We start from the raw sequence: 23716 nt of genomic DNA on the forward strand, positions 1-23716 counted from the left end.
TCTCTCTCTATTCCCTCTGTCATTTCGGTTTTCAGCCATTGGTTCAGTAGGAATGGGTTCCTCTTCTTCTTCTTCCCCTGTAGGTTCTTCAAATATGTCAGGTTGCTCACCTAAGGGTTCCTCCAGTTCACAGCCACCGAAGAAGAGAGAAGGTTGGTTGTTGGATGCAGTGGGGGTATTTGGCAAAAATTTCCCTAAGTTGTCCCTATTCCTACGAGGCATGAAAGGAAATATTTTTGGGTTGGTTTTGTATTCTTTTTAAAACTTGGAAAGTACTTACAGAATTGAAATTGCTGATTGAATGAAAATTACTGACAGAATGAAAAAGCTACTTGCTGAATTGAAATCCTACTTGCAGAATGGAAAGGAAAGCAGATAATGCAAAATGAAAGAAAGGAAACAACTAGATTACTTTTGCATAAATAAACTAATGGCAGAATATTGAAGACAAGAAATAGAAGAAAAGAAAGCAGTAATCACATTCTACTCAGACACCTCCCCGACAATGGTGCCAAAAAGTGATGAGTGCTAGTATTGCAGCAATGATGCTGCAAGTCCTGGGCTACCAACTTTACTTATCAACCCAGGGTTCATACAAACTTGGAGGTGACAGTGTTGTATGCACAAGTAAAAGTGATGGTCCTACCTGTTGTCACTGTTCAGCTAGCGAGAGACCACTAGGGTTCCAAGCCAGACCTCTATAGAGTCAAAAGAAGCTTGATTCTTTGATGGAAGAAGGGAAAATCTACTCTAAGAGAGTTACTCTATTGCAGTAATGGGAAAAAACCAACATGTAATGATAAACCACACCATACCCTAATTAACCATTTAAGAAGCTATGCTAAGTAGAATTGCTAAATCAACACTAAACAAATGCTACTATCTAAGTTGCAGAAGTAAAAAGAATCAAACAATACTAATGTGCAAGCAAAGAAACTAAAATAAATATGTTTTCACTTTTTTGGTTGTTTTAGGGAAAATCAAGTATGCAAACTAATTGTTCTTGTGGATGTGAAAGGTGGATGGAAGGTAATTGAGGATGGCTAGAAGGTTTATGAAGTGGTTGGATGGTGTGGAGGGGTCCTAGGAGGATTTTTTTGACTTCCTAGAGGTTTCCCATCAATTGGGCCTCAAACTAGGCCGTTTCAGGAAAACCTACAGGATGTACTAGAAACCTACAAGATGATCCTGTAGGAATTACAGGAAAACTACATGATACAGCCGAGAGCTAATTGTGAGGTGTTGGAGGTGTTGGGAAGCTTGGAAAAGGTGTGTGATGGGTGGAATGGAGTGTTATAAGGTCTAGGAGCAGTCGGGAGTCAATATCCAAGATAAGGGATGGCTAGATTCACTCAATGTATCTAGGGGAATTTCAATGAAAAGTGATGAAAAACTAGTGAGGGTGATGGTGAAACAAGGGATGGCTAAGGTGGATGAACCGGAAGGTGATTGTTGTTGATGAAGTCTTGGTCTCCTCCTAAATTACCTGGTTTGCTTAAAATATGTGTGTCTTGCAAGAATTATGCAACAAGATACATTTTCGTAAACTAGAAAAGCATAAATCAATTGCCTATATTATGCATGAAGAAAGTTGTTGAAGGGAATGAAAGCATGAGTGATATCTTATTGCAGAAACGGAGATGGAAAAAGATGACAATGAAATCTGCCTTGCAACATGAACCATGTACTGAATCAAAGACAACAAACTCCAAAGCTCATACAAGAACTAGAAATCTGTGTTTTTGGGGCTGTTGAAGGGTCCCATCCTCAAGTCATGGTCCCAGAGGGAGGAAATGAGGCCGAGACACCTTCTGACAACCTTGTGGTGATCCTTTTTCTCCTTGCTAACCTGCTACCTAAAAGAAGGCACAAATGGAAGCAAACTATCACACAACCAATCTAATCTACATTGTTGTAATGGAAATGCATCTACTAAGAAAATGAACAATTAAGCTATGAATCTACACTAGCATACATATACAATAAAGGGGAGTCTTGGCTGCTAGGGTTGGGCCCTAGCCCAAGAGCTTCAGCCCTCTGAGTTAACTCAGTGCTGGCTCAAAACAAAACTCATTCTTATTACCAAAATAATAGATTACATTAAAAAAATTGTGACAAGTCTTGCAGCTCGAAAATAAAGTAGAGTTTCACAATAAAAATCCAAATCCTACTGAGGTCCCAGGCCTCTATACTTATACATCTGATGTCTCCAATGACTTCCTTAAAATTACGGAGGCTCGGCTTCCAAAATCGAGATAAACTGGTGCTTTGTCTTTCATTTGCTCAGCTGCCTTCTAGCCCTCATGATTTGGCTGTTTGCACTCCGAGCTGATGGAGGAATATTCGAATGGAGGGGTAGTAAATGAGGAGGATTTACCTCCTATAATCCCTCTCCCTTGTCCCATTTGATTGTTTACCTTGGTCTTTGCCAAAATTCTTTGATTTAATCCTTTAATCCTGCATTAAATGCACATTAGACCACAAAGCAAAATATCCAACTCTAACTCATCTCATAAACACAATATAATCAAAAGTATGCAATAAGTTATGAGAATAGTTGGTTTGACTAAGATAGGAGGTGAATTAAGGCCCATATAATTACCCAATGATGAGGCTCATCACAATACAACACCCTTTCAGGCTTGACATCCATGAAGAAATCCTTGGTCTTGTTAACAACAGAGCAACACATAGATAGAAGCACCATCGCTTGTTTTATCACATGAGTCAAGGTGCATTCGATGGGACTCCTAATTGATTTATTCTGTATTCTAATGCCAGTATTATTTCACATGATATTATTTTTTCTCATCGAAATTTCATTGTTATCTTACAAATACAACAACTTCTTCAATGTATTGCCCTCCATCTAAACATGATTGGCTCATTGACAACACCCAAATTGGTGATTTCCCAGGTTTTTTTCTATGTGTTTTCTATTAACTGTGTGCATTAGTTGTTGTTACTGTTAATCCAGTGTTTGAATGTTTGCAGGGGTGCACCATCCCAATACTGTGCCTTCATTTGAAGCACATAGACAAAAGCACCATCTATCTATTTATCACATGACTCAAGGTGCATTTGATGGGACTCCTAATTGATGTAGTTTATAATTTGATTTGTGTAATAATTCACATGATGTTATTTTCTTTGATGGAAACTGCATTCTTATCTTACAGATGCAACGACTTCTTCAAAGGATCTCCCTCCATCTAACTATGACTGGCTCATTGATAAAACACAAACTGGTGATTTACCAGGTTTGTTGCTATGTGTTTGCTCTTAACTGTGTGCACTGGTTGTTGTTTATGATGTTAATGTAGTGTTTGAGTGTTTGTGGGGGTGCACCATCCCAATATTGTGCCTTCACTTGAAGCACATAGACAAAAGCACCATCGATCTATTTATCACATGAGTCAAGGTGCATTTGATGGGACTCCTAATTGATGTAGTTTGTATTCTGATGTCAGTATTATTTCACATGATATGATTTTCTCTTATCAAAATTGCATTGTTATCTTACAGATAGAACATATTATTCAATGGATCATCCTCCATCTGACTATGATTGGCTCATTGAAAAAATGCAAATTGGTGATTTTCCAGTTTTGTTGCTATGTGTTTTCTCTTAACTGTGTGCACTGGTTTTTGTTGTTGTTGTTAATGTAGTGTTTGAATGTTTGCAGGGGTGGACCATGTTCTATCTTCTTCTACAGATCACCCTCCATCTGACTATGATTGGCTCATTGAAAAAACACAATTTGGTGATTTGCCCATTTTGTTGCTATGTGTTTTCTCTTAACTGTGTGCACTGGTTATTGTTGTTGTTGTTGTTGTTGTTGTTAATGTAGTGTTTGAATGTTTGTTGGGGTGCACCATCCCAATATTTTCTTTCACTTGAAGCACATAGACAGACCCACCATCACTCTATTTATCACATCAGTCAAGGTTCATTTGATGGGACTCCTAATTGATGTAGTTTATAATTTGATGCCTATAATAATTCACATGATGTTATTTCCTCTGATGGAAACTACATTGTTATCTTAGAATTGAAACAACTTCTTCAATGGATCACCTTCCATTTGACTATGATTGGCTCATTGACAAAATGAAAATTGGTGATTTTTCAGGTTTGTTGCTATGTGTTTGCTCTTAATTTGATCTTAAATTGTGCAATGGTTGTTGTTGTCCTTGTTAATGTGGTGTTTGAATGTTTGCATATTGAACCAAGACACAAAATAAACTGGTAGGGCTGAGGAAAAGACATAAATCTTAGCCAACTTGTACACTTCTCAAACAAGTTGCGAGAGAAACTACAACCTCTTCTTCTTTAATCTCCCACATAGCAACACTCATGTCATGAATGTCATTGCAGTTGATGATGCTAGGTTGTTGAGGATTCTTGGTGGAGTGACTAGCTTTCGTTAGGTGTGATTCGTAGCTAGGAGGAGTTGGTTGTTAGGTTTTTCTTGGTTTCCGTAGCTAGGGTTAGGAGAACTTGAAATTGTTCCACCTTGTGATAAGTTGCAATTATGTACACATAATTCACCATTTTACATATAAATAAAGTGCTTCAGCGACCCAATAATTGAGTACTTGTAGATTTGATCATGAGCTTGTCTTCCCTTTCTTGAATGGGTAATTTCCAACACTTTTTTATAATGACAATTTGACATGACAAAATGTCTAAATTGTTAATGATTTAGCATATATATATGCCCCAAACACTTTAAATTGTTGCAATTGAACCACACTTGTCTGGTATGATTCATATACACACTATTGTTTGACAACCATTTGTTTCTTATATAAAATGAGATGCCACATACACAATGAAGAAGACAATCACTCAACACTCTTTTCCTTCTACAATTATTGATGTTACTGTTCTCATGGCTCCCTATAAATAATCCTTCTTGAACAAGGCTGAAATTTTGCATCCATGTCTCATGTAGCCACTCCAAGAGCCCTTGACAAAAGAAATTCACAAGGGCGCATTAGGGATTTAAGTGTTAAATCAAGAATGAAATTTCGTTTTAGGGTCTTATAACTACCCTTACTGCATGATATTTCTTCTCCTTTTTTAATGTTGAGTGTTGGGTTCATGGACCTACATGGTTGATAAAAAATAAACCAGATTTTCTTTATAATATCAATAAATCCATATCAGCAAGATTCCAAGAGAAAAATGAAATTACATGCATGTCCATTTAACCAACTGAACATGACATAGACATCATTGCAAAGTGATTCAGTACAACTAGCAATGTAACATAGCTTTTGCATCCATGATGTAAGAAATTTCATTAAGAGTAATGCTACTAAAATGGATGCACGATGTGTGCTCCATCTCATGTATACATAATATTAGTTTCTGCTTGGATTTAGAGTAGACTTGATGGAGTACTTGTGATTGTACAAACTGGATATGTTTTTGGTGTTGGATTTGGTTGGAACTTGTAACACTCTGTCTCACCCTTAACATGCACAGTGACCTATCCTAAATACCCAACATTTCTAATTGATACTATAGGAGTGCCTGCAGCCAATCAAATCTTGTTCACATGTCTGCTAGCATCCAGATTGTCCAACCCATTTAGTACGACATTAAACTGCTTAAAAAGATCTACACAAACTCAAGATCCTTGACATTGGCATGGTGTGCAACAATCTTCATATCAGGTCTGAATTTTAAGACATCCTCCCATGCCACACTAGCTTTTGATTGCCCATCGTGGCATTTACGAAATATAAATTGCCTGTTTAAATTTCTAACTCTAATTGTATCCATGTCAATGACATGGACATCTTTGAAGCCCATAAGTGTGAGGGTTTTGGAAAACCACAAAATAAACATCACAAGCTCTACCATGTAACATACAACATTCTAAAATATTCCCTAACGAAAATGATGTGACATGTCATAAAAGACACAAAATACAAACTAAATAGTAAACACTGCAACATAATTTAGATATTTCTCAGTGCTCATACAAGTAACATAAACAGAAAAATGTACATGGCTGGTCTTATTTGACATTGGCTCTATATGCACAATTTTGTTTTATTCCATACCTTTATCTACATTGGCTACTTGCAGAGCTTTGCGGGTAGGATGGGTTTGAGTGAGTATGACCACCTTTGGGTTAGCTTGGATCATGAGCAGGCATTGATGGATTTAGGTCTCTTTTCTTTGACAATGAAATCAGACATTAAGAAAATTGACGTGGAAAAATAGTTGGGATGGTTTTTGGTTGTTAATCTTGATGAGCACAAATTCTTTGAGCTCTTTAAATAAGTTGACCATAAAACAAAGTTTGCGTTGTTGAGGGTGAAAAAAAATCATGTTCCATGGAAGATAAATGTTGTGGCTTATGACACCTCTCAAATCCAATTCCATATGAATATGTTAGGGGTCACTCTCCCAACATGATACCCAACGATAGTGCCTACCTTGAACACATTGTGTAAACTATATACCTAGAATTAATAAATTCAATATTAGCAGGATGATCGTTACTTTGAAGTTTGTGATAGACCTTTTGGACAAAATTTTCAAGGAATTTTCACTGTTATCTTCTCTCTACAAGTTGTTGTAGAGCCAAAACTGACAATGGCTCTTTCGGGTGAGTCCATAATGCCTTCTTTATGATAGAAAGGTTGAGGTTGGATAGTTTGACTAGGTCATAGTAAATGCAAAAGGATTGCACAAAAATGCAACCATAAATTTTGCAATGACCCGAAGGATTGTGACCTTTCAAGTCATGGCTCAATTTCTCTTACAAAGAAATATTTTGGGTTTGAGATAATGCAAGACACTAATGTTGGATATTTTAAATATGGTGTCAGAATAAAAGTTGCCATGGAGCATCCCCCTCCACTGCTTCATAATTTTTTTTCTATATTTTATGATTCTTCTAATTGACTGGGTCATTGTTTAGTTTTAAAAGTTCAGACCATGCCATGCTTCCTCTATCCTTTAGCTATCAAGCCCAAGGTTTTTTTCTTTTCGTTGATTTCTTAACCCTTGTAATGAGTAAAATAGGGAAAACCACTTCTTTAGATCTATTTGGCCAAGTAGGAGAAAGGAAAATGTGTAGGGTTGGACACTTTCATTCTCAAGGGGGTAGGAAAGATCTCCTCCAAAAGGGGAATATATGAGGATCAACCTATGAAACAAAGATTACATTTATGGACTTGTCTATTTAATAAGTTAGATGATTTTTCATGTTATAGGGAACCTTTTATACATGAGTCTGTTAAGCCCAGAAATGAATGTCATTGGAAACCTCTGAATATGTGAGAATATCCTCCTTGAAGTGGTGAAATGGCCAAAGTTAGTGAGCAGATTTTGACATGCAACATGGGTGCCTCGAGGGGACCATTAGTGCCGAGGAGTGATGGCTCATTAAAGCTAGTGAGCAGGTTTTGATGTGGAACATGGGTGCTCCTAGGGGACCATTGGTGTTGAACAGTGATGGCTCATTAATAGTAGGCCATCACACTTCAACACTAATGGTTTCCTTGTAGATAGGCGTTCCCATGTTGCATATCAATTTTATAATTTAACTAGTGTTCAGGGATGATAAATTCAATGTAAATAGTTTAAACCTTTTTTGGCAGAATTTTTCAAACAATTTTGCCTAAAATCTGTTCAAAATTTCAGAATAGTTGCTGAAATTCTAGATATCAGTGGTTGAGATTGCACAATCTTAATACAAGAGGGATTTTTCAGAGCATTGAATCCAATTATGAATTCAAAAAGTAAATTTAAGTAATAGATAATTGCAATTTGAGCAACAATTATATACCCAGATTCCAGTGATAGTTGCTAAAAAAAATCGAAAAATGTAAAATATTTAAACTTGTCCAAATGGATAAATATATCTGAGATGTGACTTCATTAAAATATCATAAATAAGTGGAGTATTTAGATTTAGTCGTATGAAAAAGCATCCACTCAACTAAAGAACAATGAAGTGCAACTTGAAATATGTATTAGGTTACTAAATTATGGGCCACTAAATAGAGAAGGAGACAAAAAGCAGAAGGAATTGATCAATCATGAAACTCAAAGTGCATTGCAAAAGCTAGCAAATTATCTTGTTAAATAACAACAAACCCTTAAAATACACATGAGAAGTGGCACGAAACGTAGAATATATGAGGAGCATCCTATGAATGAGATCCACAAGGCCAGGGCCCAATAGGGCATGAATTTCAAATATGGAATATTTTTTATATGTGGGGGATTCTGTAATTTTTAATTTTATTTTCATCATTTTAACCAAATAAAAATGTTATATTTGACACACAAATTACCTAGTGACTAACAATTTGTTCGTCAAATTCTATTACTGGTTCAGGTGAGCCTCTTATTTGTGATTGGGGAGCTCAATTTCAAAGAAAATTTATTAGTCTCAAGGTTTTGGTCCAATGGCTAAGTTCTGTAGTTGTAATTAGTGGTTTTTCTCCACCATCAGCATGGAATTCATGAAATTCATCTCTGTGGTTAATATTAATATTGCACAATAAATCTTTATGGTAGTCCTCTACTGTAAGAATAACACCATTTGTGATTGGAAATGGATATTTTGCTAATGTCTTCTCTAAGTTTTATGCATAATGTGCAGAAACATCTTCCTCAATTTCATCACCAGGCTCAAAAAGAATTGTAGAACCATGCATGATCAATGGTGAATTGACACCCAATTTAGTCTTGAAATATTTTTCTATGATATCCTTCAGTTTTTCTTGTTGAGTATTCACCTCTAGTGATACAGGTGTCCTTGAACATACATAACAAGATTTGTTGGGTTCAAATGGCTCTACTAGCATCAAAATCATCTTCCTTTATGGATAAATAATATATCATTCTATAGTTCTTTGAATCATTTCTGAGCAACTAGTTGTTTCAAGTACAATTAGACCTGCAATGATTGCATTTGTTGTTGTTATTGCATGAACAATGTTGCCTGCAATGTCTTTCACTTCAAACAAGCTATGCATTTGGATGCCCAAAGGAGAGCTCAAATATTAGCATTTGTAGTAAAAAATTCCACTGCTAACTACTCATCTTTGCCAAATGTCAAACTCCCCATCTCGTGTTTTCTTCTTTCAAAAAAATGTGGCAACTGACAACCATTACCACCACAAATACAAACAATTTAAGCATGGCATTTGTAGTCTAAGCTACTTAACCTACAACATATTCACAAGGCATCTAAACTAAATTTGAAGAGAAAACCACTTCTCAAAACCATCCATCTGAGTGGATCATTATATAATTTTTCACCTCATCTAATACTTTCTCAGGTGGAAAAAAGAGCCATGAATTTGGTAAACTTGTCTTGGGGACAAATTTCAATTTGGTTAAACAAAGAACACAAAATATTTATTTGTTGTCAAAGTCATGTGATGACATAATTAACAAGATGATTCAAAGTGGAACATCTACTGAAAATTTGTACAGGTTTTAGTCTAAACTTAAATTTAACTCAATGCGTTGCATTCTTTCCTTCTAAATTGTTTTGACTGCACATCCAACACAAATAAACAGACATGCATTGCAATACAAGCACCTGTGAATTGCAGTAAGTTCTTCTGACTTGGATTTTAACCTCCACCCATTCATTTAAAATTCATTTTGAAATTAATGAAATTTTCCATAGTGATATTTACAAGCACATTGAGTGTAAATAACCTCAAAAACATTCAACTATTATATCACAAACCATGTAGATATTACATTTGTTCATATATATGGAATGCCACACATTTGTCCATAAACCTGTCACCCATACAAAAGACCCCAATCATTGCAGGTTGGGGAAAAATAGCATATCAATGGGTTCTTCTTTAGTGAAAGAACAATGCAATGATAGCCCCAAGGAAAATGAGCACAAGAACACATTCACATATTGGGAACTATGTTGATGCTCATCAATGACTTCTTTTGTAATAGATGGTGATTCGATGTCATCTCTAACACTTCCATATACAATTGACATTCCTATAGAAAGTATATCAATGGAAATTTTATGAATGTTTGCATGGTAATGTATGCTAAAAGATTGAAACTGAGAAATCCACATTACCACTTCCTTGTAAAGCGGTTTTAAATTCTATTTTTGAACTTCATAGATGTCATTGATTTGATTGCATATGAGTTGCGAGTTTGTGAAAACTGTAATATCATTGACAACATATTTTTTCACCTCCTTTAACCCCTCAACAAGGGAAATATAGTAGCCTTCGTTGTTGTTGTTCTCTCGTGCACTTCTATATTCCTATGGAACACATGATTTCTTGTCGCATTATAAAGAACATATTTCATAGTGGCTTGACTGGGATTTGGACGACAAGACACTTCAATGCACAACTTCAACTTTTGCACCATTCTCTACGCTTAGAAGACCTGGAAAATAAAACAATAATAAATTCATATTAGACAAGTAGACATTTAACAAGTTTATACATTTAAACATTCAAACAAAATAAAGGGGCCAGTAAATTCATTACAAAATAAACAATAAACCGAAATAGAATAAACACATAATTTATATGGCCATAATGGATTATTAATGCAGTTTCTAACTCTGTGGGCATTATTTTTCTACCCCAAACCAACCCCCTAGAATAGTTGTTCCACTTGTACCAGCTAACATTGATAGTATGTACTAAAAGAATTCAGAAGAAAAAAAATTGCCCCTCTAATATGGCACTACAAACTCACCTTACCTTTCCTCTTTCCTGGGCAGGGTGAAGAAGCTGTGGTAATGGATTCACAAACTATTCATGTTGCTACTCTTATATTTGCAAAATAAAATGAGATATTGGGGCATGACCTTCTAGATTTGTGTCTGAATGAACCCAGGGAAAAAATATACTCAACAGTTATAAGCCAACCATTCTACCAATGAGTTGATGCCAAAGCTTGGACAAACATGAAAAACACCTTGAATGCCACACACAAATAGATTATGTAATGAAGAGAAAGGGACCTCAAGGTTGTCATTGTTTTATGAAGCTAGCAAAAATAAATGTCATTTATTCACAAATGAGCTAAGCCAAAAGTATAAAAGAATTTGCATGCATTGTTGTTTCCTTAGTTACCTCTCATTTTCTACTAAGTGGATATGGTAGTAGGATGAGGGTCTAGGCCAAAATTTAAATATACTTGACAAACAACATAGTTTCATCATAATTTCATCTAGACTAACGAGGCTTCATTAAAATCGTGATTAATGGGAAGCTTGAAGCCTATAAATAGATAACCTGTAACATCTCTCCTTTATCCCATTTCCAACAATCTCCTCACAGTGAGATGATGTGATGATGTGTGTTGGTTTGTTGGGGATTAGGTGTGATATTGTATTAAGTTGGAACCACACAATGCTGCAAATTATGTGCTGATGTCAAACATCTATGCTTCATCTGGAAAATGGGATGATGTTGCTAGAGTCAGGAAAATGATGAAAGACAGGGGAATAAGAAAAATTCCAAGTTGCAGCTGGACTAAAGCAAAGAATAGGGTGCATGCATTTATTGTAGGAGATAGATCTCATCCACAAGTAGAAGAGATTTATGCAATGTTGGAAACACTATCTAAGCATATTAAGAAGGCAGGGTATGTGCCTGACACAAACTTTGTTTTTCATGATGTGGAGGATGAATATAAAGATGATTTTCTGAGCTATCACAATGAAAAGCTAGCGATAACTTTTGGTATTATCAACACACCCAGTGGGATTCCAATTAGAATTTTCAAGAATCTTCATGTCTATGGTGACTGCCACACCACCATTAAGTTCATTTCAAGAATTATAGAACGAGAAATTGTTGTTAGGGATGCCAACCATTTCCATCATTTTAAGCATGGAGTGTGCTAAGTTTTATTGTTGGGCATGGAATCCCCCCACAACATGTTTTGGGGCTCAAAGCCCAAGTTTTGGTTCAATATGTTGTAAGACTCCGTGAATTGCAGGTGCGGAGCACGAAATGTATATTGAGTCATAGGGTTGTCTACCCTAAGTGTTGTAATGTAATGTAATGTCATGTCAGCCTACCCATGGTTCGTGGACCATGGGATTGTATAAATAGAGTGAGGCTCTAAGTTGTAAAGATAAAAAGAGATAGGAATGGATGGATTGATGTAATAGTGGGTAGAGAAGAAGTCTAAGTGTCATGGGCCATAGTAGTAGGAAGAGGCTCTGTAGCTGAGTGCGCAGAGGCCTATTAGAGTCCACAGCTGAGTGCGCGGACCCCTGCAGATGAGTGCGTAGGGCGAAGTTAAGTCTGTAACCCAAGAAGAAGAATAATAAAGAGAAGTTTGATTCTAAATACTGTGTATCTATGATTTTCTATGCAATTATACTATTTTGTTTATCGTGTGCACTTATATGAATGTTGAACACTGTTAAGTATAATTGGGCACATACAGATAAGTAAGTAATCGGATATTATCGGGTTAATAGTAAGGAAATTAGGAAATAACACGGATCACGCCTCTATCAGGGTTGCGCGAAGGCAGCATAGCAGGCTGCAAGGTACTGATAGGTGCGCGTAGCAACGTGCGCATAGGGTCAAACTGCGGACCACCAAAAATCCACCAGACATATCTAAGGTGTGGAAACCTGGTTCTAGCACCATCCCATACTACTTCAGGTGAGACCTCAGTCCGTGCTCTGCAGACTGTTGCCTAAAGGGCCAGTAATACCGGGATTTGTTTGGCTAAATCATTTCTAAACCTAGGTCAGGCCCATACAAGACAACAAATGGTTCCGTTGCCAAGATCGGGATCTGCATAAGGGATGTCTGATGTCGTGCCACTGGAATCCAACAAAGAAAGAAATTGAAGAGTGGTTGGACAAGAAAATTCACGAGTTCGCGGTGCAGGAAAACAAAAATCCACGAGTATCTAAGGAATAGTGGTTGGAGCGCTACTTGTATACGGAAATCCATGAAATTTTCTTTGCATTCTTTCCTTCTGAGCTGTATGAGTGGATCACGAAGCTAGAAGATAGTCATGGAAGGTGTAGGGTCGACAAACCAATCGTGTGGATTCTGAAATTAGTGAGCAGGCTAGAAGCGTCAGGAGATAAGATCACGCGAGTTGTGGACCATTGGCTCGACTGAATTATAAGAGGATTTATCACTGATTTCGTGGTAGATACGACCGTCAGCTATAGTGAGGTAGAGTGATGCTTCCTCAAAGGACCGTGAGGTAAGTATATTAAATCTTTGAACACGTGGATTAAGATGCTATTGTGTGAAAAGCGGGTTATGCGAAGAAATTAATGTTTGGGACTACGCAGAGTGGAAAGACCTACAGAAGCGGAGGTAGTGAAGAATTAGAAACCATTCCCTTAATTTGACCCTTGCAGGAAAGTGAGGAAGATCTCGTGAAGGTTTCTCTGAGAAGAGCGGTTAGTCTGATAAGGCAGCGGATTCCGCGCTTACCACCTCCACCTACACCGCCACCCGTCTCACCCTCCTCACCTCCATCTCCACCCACACCACCTCTGCCACCACTGCAGTACGGTATGGAAAGTGCGATTAAACTACCAGTATTCAGAAGAGTAGGGAATGAAGATCCAGACCAATTCTAGTTCGTGGTAAGGGCAGTATGGGAAGAACAAGGTGTCGTGGATGACAATATCAAGAATGCTACGCTAGTAAGCACGTTGCAAGATTTCGCACTAACATGGTACATCAAGAATTCTAATGACCATCCAAATGCAGGAATCGCAGAAATTCAGACCGCGCTGAATAGGGAATTTAGCAGGCCAAAATCGAAGACACAATCAATTATTGGGTTTAAGGAGATCGCAATGCTCCCAGGCGAGACCCCCTGGGATCTGGACCAAAGACTGAAGGGTATGATTCGTGAAGCCAATATGAATTTGATGGATGGACAACACCATGCATGGTTTGTAGCGTCACTAACACCGCATTTAAGGACAGTGCTGTCACAACAAAAAATTTCCACCCAGGCCGAAGATTTGGAGATGGAAATGAGATTGCATGAGACCCCTATACAAGACCCTGGTATGGGAGTCCAAAAAATCCACACGCAACTGCAAAATCTATGTCTAGAGATGCAGAGTTTGAAACAGGACAGGACACCGCTGCCAGAGGCGCGCGAGGAGGTATGGTGCATAAAATGTAAAGGCCAGGGGCATGACAAGGACCATTGTCCAGTGTTCATGAATTACTTGGCAGGAGGAGCGTCGATGCCATTAAGAACTGAGGCACAAGTAGGACCGAGCGCAGTGCCTAAATTATGGTGTGTAGTCTGTTAGATAGGAGGAAAACACACTACGAATAATTGTCATCTATTGCAGAAGTATACACAGATGACCAACAATTGTTTTGTAATTTCTGCAGGTCGGTAGGCCATGATGAACGCACCTGCAGAAGCTATGAACTAATGATGGATCAAGCTCCTACCTACAGGGTGTAGACCGAAACGTGAGCCCTCGACTCAAATACAAGAATGGCGTGTGCTGGATTCCAGGGGTGCGGACGGGGTCGAGGTGGAATGGGACCAGGAAGGGGTCGCGGACAACTAATTTGTTACAATTGCGGAGGGTTGGGGCACTATGCCCCTGATTGTACAAATCCGACAAGGACATCATGTTTGTACTGTAATCAGTTTGATTATGAGGCAGAAGAATACCCTACATTGATAGCGACGCTGCGCAAAAAAGGGGTTCTCCAGCCTCCTCCGACTTAGAATTTACAGATGATGAGGTATGAGCCGTGCGAATAAGACCCGAATGTAAACATGATGCTCAGGAGTGGTATGACCACTAGCGATGATAAAGCTAAGCAGTCAGAAGAAAGTGCGTGGGTTCACAAGGCTCCTACAAAGGAACCTAAATTTTATTTAGAACGCGCGAAGGAGACATTCATGGAAGCTAAGAAGAGCTTCACGGAGGCCTCCACTTCAGGTAGTAAGGATCAACTAGAACCAAGGATGGATCCTTTAATGCTCACTACCTTTCTGGAGACATGCATGAAACTGCTAAGCAACAACAAGGCAGTAAAAGGACTACATGAACTTATCACTAGGTGCGCAGGGTTAGGAGAACTGCACGTCGTCTGGAAACTTGGAAAGCATGCATTGCACACAGGAAGGGAAATGAGGTTGATTGCGCAAATTAGCGAGTATGAAATGGATCAGGTAATCCTGGATCTTGAATCAGATGTGAATTTACTGCCAAGACAAAGATGGGAATGCATGGGAATACCTGTGCTACAATGGTCTCCTATTCAGTTGCGAATGGCGAACCAATAGAAGATCTTGCCCAAGGGAAGATTGCAAGGAGTAACGGTGGATATCGAAGGTACGAGTGCGCAGGCGAATTTTGAAGTGATAGAGATTTTGGATGACAATAATCCCTATCCTGTGCTACTAGGAATAGACTAGGCCACTGATATGAATGGAGTCATAAATTTGAAGCGCAAAATGATCTTTGAAAAAAAGTCACTACGCATAGTATTATAGCTAGATCCAGCCGAAGGAGCGCGATACACTGAACCGATGCGTGATGATGATATTGATGATGATCTCGATTGCATCTAAAAGATAATCGTGTGAGAACAGGATTGGGTGAACCCAACCATAGATGGAAGCATTTTGTGGGAGTGCAAAAGATTCAGACGAAGAAGTAGAGCACTGGCAGAATCGGCTACACGAAGTAACAACACTTAATTGCAACATGATGGTTAGATCACTGTGTTGCGTGACAACAGAGGCAAGGGATTTGCCTACATATGATGGGTTGACAGTGGTGGATGAATTCCTGAACAAATTTGAAAGCGCAGTACCAGAACAACAACGGTTCGATGCTCTGAAATGGGCACTACGCGCAACGCCCGCACGATGGTTGGGTACACATCAGGGGAGTTTTGAGGACTGGCGCGGATGCAAGAGGATGATGCGCTTATGATTTGGAAAACCCCAACTAAGGATGAGAGCCAGTTACCAGGGGTAGAACAACTTGCGCGCCCACCTTTCCCAATGGGTATAGACATACGACATGCAGCTTGCACAAGCGCACACCAGCCCCAAAATATATAATCAGAACAAAATGAAGCAGTAGGAAAGGCGACGCGTGCTACCAATTATCTACAGAAAAGCATTCGACAGGGTGTGTGAGGTGCTGAACAGAGTTCACCAGGTGAAACGCACTGACTGGGACCTACGCGTACTAGCGGTTCAATGGGCCTATAGGACAATGTGCAAAACCTTGACCACAGAAACAATTCTAAGGTTAAGGAACAGGGTAGGGACCATAATTTCTAAGGGGCATGCAAAGGGGAATCCACACGTAATATCACCCGTAGGTGTGATAGTGCGCGAAGCACAGGACGAAGAAATAACGGAGCTACGCGAAGCAGAACACATAAGACTTTAGGAAGCCATTTAGCAAGGGGACCTTAGACTTCGCGAACTTGAAAGGGATCGGGTACGACTAAGAAAGAAAAGAATTTTGATGGCTGCAGAGGTCAAGAGGCTAGAAAACGAGATCAAGCAAGCATGTCTCGTCGATAAACCAAGGATGGAAAGGCAAGGTGCGGATGATTATACCAATGAATTAGAAGACTATCGCTAAGAATTGATTAGTCTGCTGCCATGGCTAAGACCACATATCACCCAACGCAGTAACTAGGGGAATGCACTACATACAATAGAGCATGCGGCGCCAACTATCGCGAGGGAAATTGAGGATTTTCTGCGGACTATACTGGAAGGCGAGATGGAGCCTCGCACAGGTGGTACGACCACCTGACTAGCCATCGGAAGAATAGTCTCAGCGCTCCAGGCAATTGAAAGGGAGCGCAGGACTATAAAAGAGTCTGCTTGGGAGCTGCGCGATCAGGGAGGTGTGCACCAAGTCAGCATGTCACAAGGTTCGAACCCACACACAGAAGGCTGCGCTGCCACGTGGGTAGGCTGGGAAGTGACCGTTGGTGTCACTGTTCATGACGAGATGTTCGGTTTGAGGCCAAATGGAGCGGGCGATGGACATTTAAGACAACAGTTATGGGCAATATTTTGGAAAATCTACCGCCAAGAAAGCATTGATGGCCCGGAATTGGGGGGAATGGTCGAATTTGAATTCAAAAAGTGCTATAAAACTCCTGGGGCTAGCCAAGAGACAACACTTTTTCACTTGAGACTTGAGCAATTGAATAGAGCACAAGGTGTTGAGCGCCGAGCGATATTTGAGCCCCTAAGTTCGCAGAAGACAGCATACAATACAGACAAGATGACGGATACCAGGGCAGGTTTGGGCTTTGAAGAAGGAACCGCTGGTGAGGCCACGACGACCCATATGATACGCTTTATTCCCGAAGATACTGGGGTCGTGCCAAAAATCTCGAAATCACCTCGGACGACGAGACTGAAAAAAGATAAGTAGACAACAGGACCAATCTGCATGTCCCCAAGGAATCTGCAGTTCAGTAAGCTATCAATGGAGAAAAATGGCAAGGTTGTCACCATTGAGTCAAATGAAGAGGAGGAGGACTTACAGGCTCTGATTGCCAAGGTAGAAGAGGAAGAAGACGTGGAGGCAGACATCCAACCAATGCTCTCTGCAGCAAAATTACCCGAGTATGTCCCTCCACGAAAGGGGAAAGCTAAGGTACCAAAGGATCTGGATGCAATGAAGAGTGCACTCTAGACTCTGCTCCTCCCCGATGGAATTACCTTTGAGGGTCCACTCCTAGGACGTGTGCCTACCCTAAAATTTGAATACTGGGACCTTGCGGACAGCGAGAAGTTTCCACACTTAGAGATAGAGAGCCTAATGAAATAGAACACGGAGAGGCCGGTGATCACATTACAACTGCGGAAATGGCTGCGCGGTGTGGAAAAGGCCGGGTTGCTTCATCTGCTATGGATACCACACTTTCACCGCGCGCCCATCGCCATTTTCATCATTAGGAAGTTGCTTTGCCTTGTGCATGATGGGTACTTATGGTTGGAGGAGCCTATTCCCATCACGGCAGATCTCATCCATAGAATTTCTTGGCTTCCCTGTAAGGGAAAGGACCCCGTAATGATAGCAGGAAAAATCAGAGATTTGGCTCTCGCAGAAGCCATGAAGAAAAAATCTAAGCTTGAGAAGAAAAAGAGGGGTTATGCCATCAGCAGTATGAAGGATAAAGGGGTGCGCGTAGCCACCCAACTCCTGGCTGGTAAGGTAATGTGAAAATTCTGCGGCAATGAAGTACGGGTGCTAGTAGTTGCGTTGGCTGAACAATGCGTGGAGGGGGTCCAATTCAACTAGGCCAAGTTCCTCTGTGAAGAATTTTTTCTCAACTGCAAGGAGGCCCAGGAGCAGGGTAAGACCTTCCACTACGCGTGGTTGCTCTTGTCCATTTTGCTGGTAGCGGGAGAACTACTGGAGGACAGTCAGTTCCCGAGCATTGAGCGTGACATACCAGAGGCCGCAAAGTATGCTTCACTCTAGGCTACCAAGGACGTGAAGCAGATTCATGATACAAAGATCTTCTGGGTGCTCATGGAGGCGAGCATCCAGATGTGGATTAATAGGATGCCACACCTGTCCCCCATAGTGCACAATAATTCTGCGGAGTTTTGCAGACTTCAAGGCGGACATGCACAATATTTACATCAGGGCACGAAAGGATCTGATGCAGTAGTGGACAAAGATCCCATTCATAGCCACTTACGACGCAATCTTCATAGTGTTAGAGTCATGGCCTCCCGAGTGGTGCGTCTCGGATTTGACGGAGTTGGAGAAGATAGCAGCGCAGAAAAGGAAGGAGGATGCCAAGCTGCGCATCACCCATCTGGCTGAGAAAAGGCACACCGAAAAAGCAGTAACCGAGGTTAGGGTAGCCCGCGAAGCGGCACAGGGAGCCGCAGAACAAAAGAAGGCCATCGAAACAACAACAACAGTGCAGACAACAGAGGCCGCAACAACGCAAGAAGACGAGGGCCAGGAAGTGTCTGCTGGATAGGAGGCAGAGGACACATACCTTACAGCAGAGGGTACAAATCCAGGAATCACTTCGACCCAACTCAAACGGGCGTGTGTCCGAGAAAGATCGGGTCCACGAAAAAAGGTCAAGGCCTCGAAGCTATCCATCGACCCGATCACATTAACTAAAGGAGACCTCTACGACATCAGCGAGATGGTTCGCAATGTCACCAAGGAAGTGCTCCAAGAAGTTATGACAGAGCAGCAGACTGTGTTGGGGGCCCTAAGAGCGCAGCTACAGGAACTACAGGTGCGGCCCCTGCCGGAAGGAACCTTGTCCACCTATGTCGTAGCAGGAACATCAACAATAGAATAGATGCTATGCACAAGGATGGCCAATACCATAGTGTTATCGAAAGGAGTGCTAGCAATAGCAAATGAGATTGACAGAGCTGCAGTTGGTAGGATCAAAGGACTTGGCCTCAATTTGGCTGCCCTTCCGCGAGAAACATTGTACCAACTGCAGGATGGAATAACAGCAGAACTCTGTGCCAGGGAGGGCTGCACGATACAAGTTCTGAGTGAGCAAAAGATAAACATCGAATAGCTCAACCTGCAGTGTGATGAACTGGTATCACAAACTCAGCAGTTGGAACAGGTGGTAGATGACGCTTGCAAAGGCATCTCGGAGTTGGCCATCCAAACAGATCTACCAGTAGCAGAGTGGATCCACAGGTTGGCGACCAGCGTCCGCGAAGCCAGAATAGAAACGACAAAGGTTCAGCTGGAGCTAAACCTACAAATAGCCGAGCTACGGTTGAAGGCATAGCCTTCTACTCCCCTGGAAGTCACAAAACAGCGCACTAGCGCTATCCAAACATGGTTGGAAGAAATTGGACGTGCAGTGCAAGACTGTACCGGTATGTTGGAACAAGCATTTGTGGTCCTCACATCTTTGTAGGAGGACCCCAACATACAGCGCTTGGAAACAAAGGCGCGTGAACTTCAAGTGCAGTACGACAGTGTCCGAGGAACTATGCAGACAGTATTCCTCACTCAATGGCTTGCGAAGATGCAACAAGCTAAGGCACTGAAGGAGCAGGTGGATGTGGCGCGATAGAAAGAGGCAGTTCTCAAAGCGCGCGTCCAGCCATGGATTGACGAGGCCTTCACCATCACAACAGATATCGAAGGCAAGCTTGCACATATGCAGGGGATGTATGTGCTAAGGCAGGGATTTTCTCCTGACAAAGAGGCTTCAGAAGAATGCATGCAGCAGGTCCAACACATCGTAAAGCAGTGCGTTGCGGACCTCTGAGTAGTTTGGGACCAGTTGGAGGGACTCCATGCCAAGATCGTTGTGCCGACAGAGTGACTCAAGGGCGAGTCACGATGTTTGTGTTGGGGGCCTATTGGGCATGGAATCCCCCCACAACATGTTTTGGGGCTCAAAGCCCAAGTTTTGGTCAAATATGTTGTAAGACTCCGTGAATTGCGGGCGCGGAGCGCGAAATGTATATTGAGTCATAGGGTTGTCCACCCTAAGTGTTGTAATGTAATGTAATGTCATGTCAGCCTACCCATGGTTTGCGAACCATGGGATTGTATAAATAGAGCGAGGCTCTAAGTTGTAAAGATAAAAAGAGATAGGAATGGATGGATTGATGTAATAGCGGATAGAGAAGAAGTCTAAGTGTCTTGGGTCGTAGTAGTAGGAAGAGGCTCTACAGCTGAGTGCGCAGAGGCCTAGTAGAGTCCGCAGCTGAGTGTGCGGACCCCTGCAGTTAAGTGCGCAGGGCGAAGTTAAGTCTGTAACCCAAGAAGAAGAATAATAAAGTGAAGTTTGATTCTAAATACTGTGTATCTGTGATTTTCTATGCAATTATATTGGTTTGTTTATCGCGCGCACTTATATGAATGCTGAGCATTGTTAAGTATAATTGGGCTCATACAGATAAGTAAGTAATCGAATAATATCGGGGTAATAGTAAGGAAATTAGGAAATAACATGGATCACGCCTTGATCAGGGCTGCGCGAAGGCAACATAGCAGGCTGTGAGGTACTGATAGGTGCATGTAGCAACGTGCACGTAGGGTCAAACCGCAGACCACCAAAAAACCATCAGACATCTCTAGGGTGCGGAAACCTGGTTCTAGCACCCTCCCATACTACAATTGAGACCTCAGTCTGTGCTCCGCGGACTGTTGCCAAAAGGGCCAGTAGTACCGGATTTGTTTGGCTAAATCATCTCTGAACCTGGGTCAGGCCCATACAAGCCAACATTTATTATGAAAATTATTATGGTATTATCATTTCTCTGTCATGCAGAAAGCAGGAAACATAGTTTTCATATGATGCCATGCAAGGATTTTCATGGAATTGTTTTTGATAAAAATGAAACAATGGTAGGAATTCTTTGATGCCCGCTCACATAGACTGAGAAAATTGATGTATGTACTCTGTCATGTGCTACAACACTTGGAACATAAACTGGAAAGCATTTTTCCATTATATGGACCTGGGAAATGGTGTATTGTCTTTCAGAACAGAGGAATTCAAAGATGTTGAAAAGGGAAATCAAAGAAGAATTGAGACTCCTTCAAAAAGAGATTTCAAATCAGTATGAATTTATCCTTAAAGAGTTGTTGCCTAAAGTCAGTAGGAACAACTTGAGAGCAACAATAAGAGAACACCCAAGACATGTGTTGTAGCAACAAGAGGTACCATAAATCTCCAGGTACAAGGTCATTTTGCAAAGTAAAGCACAAGGAGAATAAGGTTATCACCATTGTGGGACCTCTGCTTTAGAGCTCAATTAGGGAAAGTGGGAGATGGTAGCATGGGATACTAAAACCGTGATTTGATTAATTAGAAATTTGTGATTTTTGGATTAATGATCGCAATTCAAAATGATCAGTGTTGGATTATTGGATTAACGGGGGATTATCTATGATCAACCTATAAATAGATAACCTGTAGGTGTACATAATGTTGTCTTTGTAATATATGAAGCATTTTTCCAAAAAAAAGTACCATTTTATGTAAAATGTTCATCCAGAGTTTACTTTAGATTCTTCACAAGCGTTAACAAGCATATGAACACGAGAATGTGTTGTTGGTATCAAATTATTTCATATAAACCATGAATAGCTTGGCTTGAGACATGATGATGTAAAATCAAGATAGTTGACATCTACAGTCGGGAATGTAGAGGATAGGAAATTACATGATGCCTGGAGCTCAACACCAACTTTTTTAGAAGGCTGGCCTACTGGATAGTAATCTTTGTGGAACTCCATCATCTATTTCCCAAGTGTAAGACATTTTGGTCTACAACACAATTTCTTTGCACTGGAATCGATACTACTCAGGCCCCTGTTTTCTTCCAAAGAATCATTCATATTAACGAACCTACTTATTTCATCCATACCATTTGGGTGGAAAGTAATAGAGGGAATTACTCTATCTTTAACTAGAGGGAGAAAGAAATCAAAAAGGAAACCAACAACCACACTTTGCCTGTAAGTTGATTTTGGAGTGCCTTCCACAGGAATGATAGACACTTTAAGAATTTGAATTTCTTCCAAAAGAACAACTGAAGTTATAACTTTACCAACCAAGAATTCCTCCACATTCTTAGCCCTTATGGCATGTCTCACACTGAAAGCACCAAAAGCAAGTCGAACACTCTCTATCATCCATTTACCCTGAGATTTATTGGGTGAAATTTGAGCCAAGAAGGCAACATTTACATAGGAAACTACATTACCAAGGGGATGAGGGGATGCCTTGTATGTCTTGAACAAAAAATTGTCGTAAGATCCAACACTACCATCGCTCTTAAGTTCTTTAACTAGGTGACTAGATTCATTCCAGTATGGAATGAATACTAATAGTAGTAATGACCCTGAATCTAGAGGTTTGTTAAGGAATTCCTCCATGGTTAACATGGATTCTATTCTCTCGGTTGATTTTTTTTTTGACTGATGCACCCACTCCCAAGAGGATGGTCACAACATCTGAATCAAAGGGATCAAATTGGCCCGACTGTGGTGATGATCTATTATCAGGTGTTTTCAAGTGATCAAATCGACCCAACCTACTCCTTTTTGGATTTCTGACAAGAAAATCAAGAAAAAAGAGAAGTGGATAGCAGAGCAAACTCAATCTAAAACTGAATACAGTTTGGCTGGTTTGTGGTCCAATTTAAAGTAAACTGCAAAATGAATGAGCAGATCGTGGGTTCATGAATTCTTGTTGTTGGTAAGACGTGATCTACTTCTTGTGCAATTATATTGAATGAGTGGTCTTAAAGAAAGTTCGTTAAGATTTTAGTATACCGCTTGACCTACATAAGCGAGTGTAAATACCTTGTTTGAAGATGCGGAGTTCGCTATGTCAATGGTCGGTGGTGGACAGGGTGCTCAAGCACAGTTGGGGATGATCGTCGTAAATGCTCAGTGCTCAGTGAATTGGGGATTTTTGTGGTTCTGTGTGCACATGGAAGTAGGGGATGTTGAAATGTTCGGTGCTCAGTGCTGGAGAGGGTGCTGGACAAGATGCTTGGTGGGGTGCTCGACAGGTTGCTCGGTGCTGCAAGCAGGGGATGGAAGGTATTTCAAAATTGAAATTGAGCGCAATAAGGAGTGCTCTAAATTAATGCATGCAGGCGGCAGGCGAGACACCAGATAGTAATAGAGAGGGGTTCCAGCGAGCTCAGTTCGCTGACCAAAAACGTCGAATCGGTGCT

The 23716-nt window shown here is 40.6% G+C and overlaps 1 pseudogene; it reads right to left on the reverse strand.

The window, feature by feature from the left end:
- Positions 1 to 8403: 8403 nt before the first annotated feature.
- Positions 8404 to 22907, reverse strand: LOC149204410 (SUMO-activating enzyme subunit 2-like; annotated as a pseudogene).
- Between the last annotated feature and the right edge of the window lie 809 nt (positions 22908 to 23716).

This window comes from Pinus tabuliformis, chromosome 1_2 (genome assembly GCF_031772625.1).
Source record: "Pinus tabuliformis cultivar Carrire ecotype Pingquan chromosome 1_2, CPIR1, whole genome shotgun sequence".
Classification (NCBI taxonomy): domain Eukaryota; kingdom Viridiplantae; phylum Streptophyta; class Pinopsida; order Pinales; family Pinaceae; genus Pinus; species Pinus tabuliformis.